A 12,678-nucleotide genomic window follows, 5' to 3' on the forward strand; every position below is an offset into this window, starting at 1 on the left:
CAATTGTTTTCTTGGTGACTATGGTCCCAGCTGCCTTGAGATCATTGACAAGATCCTCCCGTGTAGATCTGGGCTGATTCCTCACCGTTCTCATGATCATTGCAACTCCACGAGGTGAGATCTTGCATGGAGCCCCAGGCCGAGGGAGATTGACAGTCCTTTTGTGTTTCTTCCATTTGCGAATAATCGCACCAACTGTTGGCACCTTCTCATCAAGCTGCTTGGCGATGGTCTTGTAACCCATTCCAGCCTTGTGTAGGTCTACAATCTTGTCTCTGACATCCTTGGAGAGCTCTTTGGTCTTGGCCATAGTGGAGAGTTTGGAATCTGATTGATTGATTGCTTCTGTGGACAGGTGTTTTTTATACAGGTAACAAACTGAGATTAGGAGCACTCCCTTTAAGAGTGTGCTCCTAATATCAGCTCGTTACCTGTATAAAAGACACCTGGGAGCCAGAAATCTTTCTGATTGAGAGGGGGTCAAATACTTATTTCCCTCATTAAAATGCAAATCAATTTATAACATTTTTGACATGTGTTTTTCTGGATTTTTTTGTTGTTATTCTGTCTCTCACCGTTCAAATAAACCTACCATTAAAATTATAGACTGATCATTTCTTTGTTAGTGGGCAAACGTACAAAATCAGCAGGGGATCAAATACTTTTTTCCCTCACTGTAAAGACTTAAAATGAGCAAACACTCGGCTACGCTTGACCGTATGGTTAATTCCTTTTAAGTTCCAGCTGATAAAGCAAGTGGAACTTAGAGTATGTTAATTAGGCATAGTCATAGTAATTAATGTTAGTATGATCACATGGCCAGTGTGCTGAAAGGTCAGAGTAATAAAATATAAAGAAAATAAAAAAACGAATGAAAAAAAACTGCTAAAAACAACAAAATACCCAGAAGAAAACCTTGGACCCCTATGCTGGCATTCCCCCTGTTGGAAGACTGCATCTACCTCTCCTAGACTAGAGCAAAATACTACCATGTTAAACCGAAATTCAGTAGTACTCTATCCAGGGCGAACATAATCAAGTTTACACATAGGGAAGGGATTCAGGAGGGAACCACCTTAGTTCTCTAATGTATCTTATGCAATATGCATATTTGAAGGATAGTAAAACAATATATAAAAAAGGAGGTATACTGTATGTTCCTGTCACGAGAATTTTCAATCCCAATGATGATAACTAAACAATTATTTAAGCTTTGACCAATCCCCGAGGTTTGTAAGACCCTGGGTTTAATAATAATTATGCAAAGACTCATTAGGCAAAGGTTGGTTCTTTATTCACGAGAACGCTCTAAAGTCCAAAAATGCAAAGACATGTCATTTTATAACTCTCGCCCCCACCTACTTCCACGCACACACAGACACACAAACAGTAGGTGGGATGTATCTTTCCCCACAGTCCTCATTCCTCGTTTATTTTATATATTTAACCAGGTAGGCAAGTTGAGAACAAGTTCTCATTTACAATTGCAACCTGGCCAAGATAAAGCAAAGCAGTTCGACACATCCAACAACACAGAGTTACACATGGAGTAAAAACAAACATACAGTCAATAATACAGTAGAAACATAAGTCTATATACAATGTGAGCAAATGAGTTGAGATAAGGGAGGTAAAGGCAAAAAAGGCCATGGTGGCAAAGTAAATACAATATAGCAAGTAAAACACTGGAATGGTAGATTTGTAGTGGAAGAAAGTGCAAAGTAGAATTAGAAATAATGGGGTGCAAAGGAGCAAAATAAATAAATACAGTAGGGGAAGAGGTAGTTGTTTGAGCTAAATTATAGATGGGCTATGTACAGGTGCAGTGATCTGTGAGCTGCTCTGACAGCTGGTGCTTAAAGCTAGTGAGGGAGATAAGTGTTTCCAGTTTCAGAGATTTTTGTTGTTCGTTCCAGTCATTGGCAGCAGAGAACTGGAAGGAGAGACGGTGGGTGCTGCTATGGTGACCAGTGAGCGGAGATAAGGGAGGACTTTACCTAGCCTCTCTGGGCTAGGTGGGACGAAATCGTCCCACCTACGCAACAGCCAGTGTAATCCCGTGGCGCGATTTTCAAATACCTTAGAAATGCTATTACTTCAATTTCTCAAACATATGACTATTTTACACCATTTTAAAGACAAGACTCTCGTTAATCTAACCACACTGTCCGATTTCAAAAAGGCTTTACAACGAAAGCAAAACATTAGATTATGTCAGCAGAGTACCCAGCCAGAAATAATCAGACACCCATTTTTCAAGCTAGCATATAATGTCACAAAAACCCAGAAGCAGCTAAATGCAGCACTAACCTTTGATGATCTTCATCAGATGACACACCTAGGACATTATGTTATACAATACATGCATGTTTTGTTCAATCAAGTTCATATTTATATCAAAAACCAGCTTTTTACATTAGCATGTGACGTTCAGAACTAGCATACCCCCCGCAAACCTCCGGTGAATTTACTAAATTACTCACGATAAACGTTCACAAAAAACATAACAATTATTTTAAGAATTATAGATACAGAACTCCTTTGTGCAATCGAGGTGTCCGATTTTAAAATAGCTTTTCGGTGAAAGCACATTTTGCAATATTCTGAGTACATAGCCCAGCCATCACGGCTAGCTATTTAGACACCCACCAAGTTTAGCCCTGACCAAACTCCGATTTACTATTACAAAAGTTTGATTACCTTTGGTGTTCTTCGTCAGAATGCACTCCCAGGACTGCTACTTCAATAACAAATGTTGGTTTGGTCCAAAATAATCCATCGTTATATCCAAATAGCAGCGTTTTGTTCGTGCGTTCAAGACACGATCCGAAGTGTAAATAAGGGTCACGAGCATGGCGCATTTCGTGACAAAAGAATTCTAAATATTCCATTACCGTACTTCGAAGCATGTCAACCGCTGTTTAAAATCCATTTTTATGCCATTTTTCTCGTAAAAAAGCGATAATATTCCGACCGGGAATCTGCGTTTAGGTAAACAGACGAAAGAAAACAAAGCATGAGGTCGACTCGGGCACGCGCCTGAGTCTCACAGTACTGTAATCAGCCACTACCCAAACGCGCTACTTTTTTTCAGCCAGAGCCTGCAAAGCCACGATTCAGCTTTTTGCCGCCTTCTGAGAGCCCATGGGAGCCGTAGGAAGTGTCACGTAACAGCAGAGATCCTCTGTAATGGATAGAGATAATCAAGAAGGGCAAGAAATTGTCAGACAGGGCACTTCCTGCATGGAATCTTCTCAGGTTTTGGCCTGCCAAATGAGTTCTGTTATACTCACAGACACCATTCAAACAGTTTTAGAAACTTTGGAGTGTTTTCTATCCAAAGCTAATAATTATATGCATATTCTCGTTTCTGGGCAGGAGTAGTAACCAGATTAAATCGGGTACGTTTTTTATCCGGCCGTGTCAATACTGCCCCCTAGCCCTAACAGGCTAGCAGGGTCTTGTAGATGACCTGGAGCCAGTGGGTTTGGCGACGAGTATGAGCGAGGGCCAGCCAACAAGAGCGTACAGGTTGCAGTGGTGGGTAGTATATGGGGTTTTGGTGACAAAACGGATGGCACTGTGAAAGACTGCATCCAGTTTATTGAGTAGGGTATTGGAGGCTATTTTGTAAATGACATCGCCGAAGTCGAGGATCGGTAGGATGGTCAGTTTTACGAGGATATGTTTGGCAGCATGAGTGAAGGATGCTTTGTTGCGAAATAGGAAGCCGATTCTAGATGTAACTTTGGATTGGAGATGTTTGATGTGAGTCTGAAAGGAGAGCTTACAGTCTAACCAGACACCTAGGTATTTGTAGTTGTCCAGGCGAGGCAATCATTTGAGAAACCAAAGCTATTGAGTCTGCCGATGAGGATGTGGTGATTGACAGAGTCGAAAGCCTTGGCCAGGTCAATGAATACGGCAGCACAGTATTGTTTCTAATCGATGGCGGTTACGATATCGTTTAGGACCTTGAGCGTGGCTGAGGTGCACCCATGACCAGCTCTGAAACCAGATTGCATAGCGGAGAAGGTGCGGTGGGATTCGAAATGGTCGGTATTCTGTTTGTTGACTTGGCTTTCGAAGACCTTAGAAAGGCAGGGTATGATAGACGTAGGTCTGTAGCAGTTTGGGTCAAAAGGGTCCCCTCCTTTAAAGAGGGGGATGACAGCAGCTGCTTTCCAATCTTTGGGAATCTCAGACGACACGTAAGAGAGGTTGAACAGGCTAGTAATAGGGGTTGCAACAATTTCGGCAGATAATTTTAGAAAGAAAGGGTCCAGATTGTCTAGCCCGGCTGATTTGTAGAGGTCCAGATTTTGCAGCTCTTTCAGAACAACAGCTGACTGGATTTGGGAGAAGGAGAAATGGGGAAGGCTTGGGCGAGTAGCTGTGGGGGGTGCAGTGCTGTTGACCGTGGTAGGGGTAGCCAGGTGGAAAGCATGGCCAGCCGTAGAAAAATGCTTATTGAAATTCTCAATTATAGTGGATTTATCGGAGGTGACAGAGTTTCCTATCCTCAGTGCAGTAGGCAGCTGGGAGGAGGTGTTCTTATTCTCCATGGACTTTACAGTGTCCCAAAACTTTTTTGAGTTTGTGTTGCAGGAAGCAAATTTCTGCTTGAAAAAGCTAGCCTTGGCTTTTCTAACTGCCTGTGTATATTGGTTTCTAACTTCCCTGAAAAGTTGCATATCACGGGGGCTGTTCGATGCTAATGCAGAATGCCACAGGATGTTTTTGTGTTGGTTAAGGGCAGTCAGGTCTGGAGAGAACCAAGGGCTATATCTGTTCCTGGTTCTACATTTCTTGAATGGGGCATGCTTATTTAAGATGGTGAGGAAGGCATTTTTTTTAAATAACCAGGCATCCTCTACTGATGGGATGAGGTCAATATCCTTCCAGGATACCCAGGCCAGGTCGATTAGAAAGGCTTGCTCGCTGAAATGTTTCAGGGAGCATTTGACAGTGATGAGTGGAGGTCGTTTGACTGCTGACCCATTACGGATGCAGGCAGTGATCGCTGAGATCTTGGTTGAAAACAGCAGAGGTGTATTTAGAGGGCAAGTTGGTTGGGATGATATCTATGAGGGTGCCCGTGTTTACGGCTTTGGGGTGGTACCTGGTAGGATCATTGATAATTTGTGTGAGATTGAGGGCATCAAGCTTAGATTGTAGGATGGCTGGGGTGTTAACCTCTATGGGCTAGGTGGGACGCTAGCGTGCCACCCGTGGTGCACTCCATCAACAGCAGGTGCATTTCAAGAGCGGCAAATTTGAATCCAAATAAATGTCAAAATTCAAATTTTTCAAACATACAACTATTTTACACCCTTTGAAAGATAAACATCTCCTTAATCTAACCACGTTTTACGATTTCAAAAAGGTTTTACGGCGAAAGCATAAATTTAGAGTATGTTAGGACAGTACATTTACAAGAGTTGTGTGTAATGTTTTGTCAATTCAAAGACAGGGTCACCAAAACCATAAAACCAGCTAAAATGATGCACTAACCTTTTACAATCTCCATCAGATGACACTCCTAGGACATTATGTTAGCCTGTTAGGGCTAGGGGGCAGCATTTGCACGTCTGGATAAAAAAAATGTACCCGATTTAATCTGGTTACTAATCCTACCCAGTAACTAGAATATGCATATACTTATTATATATGGATAGAAAACACTCTAAAGTTTCTAAAACTGTTTGAATGGTGTCTGTGAGTATAACAGAACTCATTTGGCAGGCAAAACCCTGAGACATTTTCTGACAGGAAGTGGATACCTGATGTGTTGTATTACCTTTAAACCTATCCCATTGAAAAACACAGGGGCTGAGGAATATTTTGGCACTTCCTATTGCTTCCACTAGATGTCACCAGCCTTTACAAAGTGTTTTGAGTCTTCTGGAGGGAGATCTGACCGAACAAGAGCCATGGAACGATGATGTCCCATTAGACACCTGGCGCGCGAGTTCATGTTGGGTACCCTCGTTCCAATACGTTATAAAAGAGTATGCATTCGTCCACCTTGAATATTATTCATGTTCTGGTTAAAAAAGGCCCTAATGATTTATGCTATACAACGTTTGACATGTTTGAACGAACGTAAATATATTTTTTCCCCTCGTTCATGACGAGAAGTCCGGCTGGCTTAGATCATGTGCTAACAAGACGGAGATTTTTGGACATAAATGATGAGCTTTTTTGAACAAAACTACATTCGTTATGGACCTGTGATACCTGGAAGTGACATCTGATGAAGAGAATCAAAGGTAATGGATTATTTACATAGTATTTTCGATTTTAGATCTCCCCAACATGACGTCTAGTCTGTATCGCAACGCGTATTTTTCTGGGCGCAGTGCTCAGATTATTGCAAAGTGTGATTTCCCAGTAAGGTTATTTTTAAATCTGGCAAGTTGATTGCGTTCAAGAGATGTAAATCTATAATTCTTTAAATGATAATATAATATTTTACCAATGTTTTCTAATTTTAATTATTTAATTTGTGACGCTGACTTGACTGCCGGTTATTGGAGGGAAACGATTTCCTCAACATCAATGCCATAGTAAAACGCTGTTTTTGGATATAAATATGAACTTGATAGAACTAAAAATGCATGCATTGTCTAACATAATGTCCTAGGAGTGTCATCTGATGGAGATTGTAAAAGGTTAGTGCATCATTTTAGCTGGTTTTATGGTTTTGGTTACCCTGTCTTTGAATTGACAAAACATTACACACAACTCTTGTAAATGTACTGTCCTAACATACTCTAAATTTATGCTTTCGCCGTAAAACCTTTTTGAAATCGTAAAACGTGGTTAGATTAAGGAGATGTTTATCTTTCAAAGGGTGTAAAATAGTTGTATGTTTCAAAAATTTGAATTTTGACATTTATTTGGATTCAAATTTGCCGCTCTTGAAATGCACCTGCTGTTGATGGAGTGCACCACGGGTGGCACGCTAGCGTCCCACCTAGCCCATAGAGGTTAGACAATGCATGCATTTTTAGTTCTATCAAGTTCATATTTATATCCAAAAACAGCGTTTTACTATGGCATTGATGTTGAGGAAATCGTTTCCCTCCAATAACCGGCAGTCAAGTCAGCGTCACAAATTAAATAATTAAAATTAGAAAACATTGGTAAAATATTATATTGTCATTTAAAGAATTATAGATTTACATCTCTTGAACGCAATCAACTTGCCAGATTTAAAAATAACCTTACTGGGAAATCACACTTTGCAATAATCTGAGCACTGCGCCCAGAAAAATACGCGTTGCGATACAGACTAGACGTCATGTTGGGGAGATCTAAAATCGAAAATACTATGTAAATAATCCATTACCTTTGATTCTCTTCATCAGATGTCACTTCCAGGTATCACAGGTCCATAACGAATGTAGTTTTGTTCAAAAAAGCTCATCATTTATGTCCAAAAATCTCCGTCTTGTTAGCACATGATCTAAGCCAGCCGGACTTCTCGTCATGAACGAGAGGAAAAAATATATTTACGTTCGTTCAAACATGTCAAACGTTGTATAGCATAAATCATTAGGACCTTTTTTAACCAGAACATGAATAATATTCAAGGTGGACGAATGCATACTCTTTTATAACGTATTGGAACGAGGGTACCCAACATGAACTCGCGCGCCAGGTGTCTAATGGGACATCATCGTTCCATGGCTCTTGTTCGGTCAGATCTCCCTCCAGAAGACTCAAAACACTTTGTAAAGGCTGGTGACATCTAGTGGAAGCAATAGGAAGTGCCAAAATATTCCTCAGCCCCTGTGTTTTTCAATGGGATAGGTTTAAAGGTAATACAACACATCAGGTATCCACTTCCTGTCAGAAAATGTCTCAGGGTTTTGCCTGCCAAATGAGTTCTGTTATACTCACAGACACCATTCAAACAGTTTTAGAAACTTTAGAGTGTTTTCTATCCATATATAATAAGTATATGCATATTCTAGTTACTGGGTAGGATTAGTAACCAGATTAAATCGGGTACATTTTTTTTATCCAGCCGTGCAAATACTGCCCCCTAGCCCTAACAGGTTAAGCATGTCCCAGTTTAGGTCACCTAGCAGCACGAGCTCTGAAGATAGATGGGGGGCAATCAGTTCACATATGGTGTCCAGAGCACAGCTGGGGGCAGAGGGTGGTCTATAGCAGGCGGCAACGGTGAGAGACTTGTTTTTAGAGAGATGGATTTTTAAAAGTAGAAGTTCAAATTGTTTGGGTACAGACGTGGATAGTAGGACAGAACTCTGCAGGCTATCTCTGCAGTAGATTGCAACACCGCCCCCTTTGGCCGTTCTATCTTGTCTGAAAATGTTGTAGTTAGGGATGAAGATTTCAGAGTTTTTGGTGGGCTTCCTAAACCAGGATTCAGACACAGCTTGGACATCCGGGTTGGCAGAGTGTGCTAAAGCAGTGAATAAAACAAATTTACGGAGGAGGCTTCTAATGTCAACATGTATGAAACCAAGGCTATTACGGTTACAGAAGTCATCAAAAGAGAGCGCTTGGGGAATAGGAGTGGAGCTAGGCACTGCAGGGCCTGGATTCACCTCTACATCACCAGAGGAACAGAGGAGGAGTGTTTTGAGGTTGATTTTTTTTTAAATATATTAAAAGATATGCGAAGAAAAGATGTAAATATATATACACGGGACACGACAAGAGGAGGACAAAGGACGTCTGACTGCTATGCCATCTTAGAAAGTACGTAAGTATCACTTGGAAAGTACGTTTATCACTACCAGGCTGGCAGTTCTATCCTCCCGAGATTAGAGGGACCTTGACAGGACTCCCTTTCCTGTTGTAAGTTTCTTAGAGTTCCAACCAGGTCAGGTCGTGAATAGTTTAATTGTCCTCTGTATTTTCTTAGTCACACACACACATTTCTCTCCCTTACTGGTCTCGACCAAACCTTATTGGTGTCACGTCCTGATCAGTATTTATGTATTATTTGTATTGTAGTTTGGTCAGGACGTGGCAGAGGGTATTTGTTTTGGTTGGTTCGGGGTGGTGGTTTGATTAGAAGGGTGTTTGTTTTATTATTTCCGGGTTTTGGGTTATGTTCTATGTTTTTCTGTATTTCTATGTTATTTCTAGTACTTTGTATTTCTATGTCTAGGTAATTGGGTGTTGGACTCTCAATTGGAGGCAGGTGTTTTTAGTTGCCTCTGATTGAGAGTCCTATATATAGGTGTTTTGTTTGTAGTTTGTGGGTAGTTGTATTTCGCACTGCTGTTATTATTGTAGCCTGTGAAACTGTCGGTCTTTCGTTCTTTGTTTTCTTGTTTTCCGTGTTCACGTTTATTTAATAAATTATAATGATGAGCACGCAACCCGCTGCGCCTTGGTCCTCTCTCTCCTACGACAGCCATTACAATTGGACTTAAGTTTCTAACTTGAATTATTCATTATACATGTTACATAATCTAATAGTTACGTTTGTCTAATTATTCATAATACATGTTACATAATCTAATAATTACGTTTCAGGGTGGAATTCTTTAGTCATTACCTTAAACATATAAATTCCCTTATCAGTGCCCCCCACCAACCCCATCCACTTGATGACTAACGGAAAAAAAATATATATATAAAAACATTGAAATAAGTAAATAGGAAAACAAACCCAGTATAATTCAAAAATGGAATAAATGTAACTCTCTGGTGAACATCCTAACAAGCCAGAACATCGAAAAATGACTGCCAAACGCATGGTAATTAATAACCGTCCTGCAGTGTTCGCTCGGCTATACAACCTGCGCTCCCGTGCCAGCTGCCACTAAGCGCCAAGGCGGACCAACCAGTCAAATAGTAAAGAATAATACACGTGGTCCTTTGGGAATAGTGATCTTCAGTACAGCTGGGTAAAGAATGCTGAACTTGGTGCCCAGACAGCAGTGTAGGAGCCCCCTCACCTCGTTGAAGGCTGACCTCTTCTTCATGACTGCCACCGTGTAGTCCGGGTAAATGTGAATATTCTGGCCGTCGTAGGTGATGGGAGTCACTCGGAAGACATTCTCCTTCTGAAGGTAGTGGAATTTAACTACGCTGGGTCTGGGCAGCTCCCCATTCTTCAGTGCAGACTCGAAGGCTTCTGTGCGCACGGTCAAGAGTGGGGCGTAATCAAGGTCGGGAATTTCCAATTGCAATTTAGCTATGGAGAGGGTAGGCCGCAATCCACCTACGGACTCAAGTTCCTCTCTCACGCCAAAAATGTGACCGTTCCCCAGGCGCTGTCTATTCTCGAGGTCTTCGACCTTGGAAGTTAGTTTGACGACATCTGATGAAAGCCGGGTGACTTGCTCTTCCAGTGTCACCACTTTGTCGGAGTAAGTATTTGCACCGCCTTCCAAGCTATTCAGACGAGTGTCACGTTTCGCCAAGTCGTCTTTAACGGAGTCGATCTTTGTGTTGACCTCGGTGGCGAGAATGGCTATTTGTGCGGATAGGTCAGTGGATAGTGACTCCACCTTAGCCAGCACAGTCTGTTCAACTTAATGATCACCGCCATTACCATGGCTAGGTCTGGGTCTGGGTCTGGGTCTGGGTCTGGGTCTCCCCCCCCCATCCCATGTCCGGTGAGCCCGAGGCTTTAGTAGAGGCCTGCTCTTTTGTGACTCGTGGCCGTGGTTGTTTTGATATTTCACAATCAAAAGGCCAAAAATGTTACAAAATTAACATGGTAGGGGAGATGTTGGTGAAGTATTCATAGTAAATTGTTAGCCCTGGACAGGAGCACCGAGAAAATGCATCTTCACATTTTGCTGCTCACCATTTATTCTTTTTGAGTTCATATTTTTATATAAAATCCATGAAATATAAACAGGTTAACATTTTTAAATGTAATTGTTGTGGGGAAAAACATAAAGTTGGTTTAAGATCTCTAGATCATTTAATTGAGACAAAAAAAAGTTTTTCTGTAAACACCAGGTTTTGCTGATTGCACTTTTAAGACAGCCCCTTTAAGACAGTCCCCCATGCATAATATTCTCCCATTGAAACCAATTTGAAGTCACTTTTTGAAAACGGAACAGAGAAGAAAAAAAAGGCTGTACCTTGCTCTCTAGCGTCATCTGATTCTAGATATATCACCCTAATCATCCTAGGACCTTCTGTCGAAGAGGTATTTATTAACAAACTCCAAATATCAAACCAATATCCAAACTGAAAACAAATGTACTGTGGTATGTTGGACTAGAACACCAAGTAATGAAGATTGCTTCCTCCCCCTCCCCTGGTTTATCTGAATTTGCAGAAGTGATAAGACTTCATGGAAGCAATGTTTATGCTTCTAAACCTGCATTGCTTGCTGTTTGGGGTTTTAGGCTGGGTTTCTGTACAGCACTTTATGACATCAGCTGATGTAAGAAGGGCTTTATAAATACTTTTGATTTGATTTGATGGAAGCAGGGATGGACGATATAGAATTTTCTGTCAATAAATCCTAACGAAATGTACTGTCAGCAAATATGCAACAGAATGAGTTGGACCTCCCAACGATTGCTTAAGGCAGCCAGTCAAGTCTCTTCACAGCTGCTTTGAAGAGACTACAGACAGTCTAGCTCAGAGTTTCTCAACCTCTGCTCCGTGGACCAGCACTGGTTCCTGGTATGATGTTGGGATTGTCCAGCAAGGCCAGATTCTTATAGTGGTACTGATGCCCCCAATGGCACGTGCTAATTATTAGAGAGCTAAGGTAATGATTAAACTAACAGGCTGCCTCTGATATCTCAAGCGGTAAAAATAACTGGCAATTGTCCACGGTATCACCCAAAGTTACGTCAGTGAGGTAGGTATCAGGAAGAAGCTTCCATAGAAGCGTCAGGTTATTATACCCTAGAACTTGATCATTCTTTTATAACTTTGCCATATATGTAGCAGTCCAAGTCCAATCACGAACCTCATACAGTACAGGGTGTTTTGATATTGTGCAATTAAGGTTTTCAAGAGTAAAATAAAATGAAAGTTAATGAATTAACATTTAAATAAAAAAATGTATCTTCACACAAGTCTTGGATATGAACACATTACTGTTGAAAAGTAAAACGATGTGTTTCTGCCCCCTCCCTGGTTAATAAGAATCTGCAGAAGTGATAAGACTTCACGGAAGCAGGGATGGACTATATATAATTTTCTGTTAATGAATCAGAACGAAATGTACTGTCAGCAAATATGTAACGGAATGAGTTGAACCTCACGAAGATTGCTTAAGGCAGCCAGTCAAGTCTCTTCACAGCTGCTTTGAAGAGACTACAGACAGTCTAGCTCAGAGTTTCTCAACCTCTGCTCCGTGGACCAGCACTGGTTCCTGGTATGATGTTGGGATTGTCCAGCAAGGCCAGATTCTTATAGTGGTACTGATGCCCCCAATGGCACGTGCTAATTATTAGAGAGCTAAGGTAATGATTAAACTAACAGGCTGCCTCTGATATCTCAAGCGGTAAAAATAACTGGCAATTGTCCACGGTGTCACCCAAAGTTACGTCAGTGAGGTAGGTATCAGGAAGAAGCTTCCATAGAAGCGTCAGGTTATTATACCCTAGAACTTGATCATTCTTTTATAACTTTGCCATATATGTAGCAGTCCAAGTCCAATCACGAACCTCATACAGTACAGGGTGTTTTGATATTGTGCAATTAAGGTTT

Source organism: Salmo salar, chromosome 09, assembly GCF_965601325.2.
Source record: "Salmo salar chromosome 09, fSalSal1, whole genome shotgun sequence".
Lineage (NCBI taxonomy): Eukaryota > Metazoa > Chordata > Actinopteri > Salmoniformes > Salmonidae > Salmo > Salmo salar.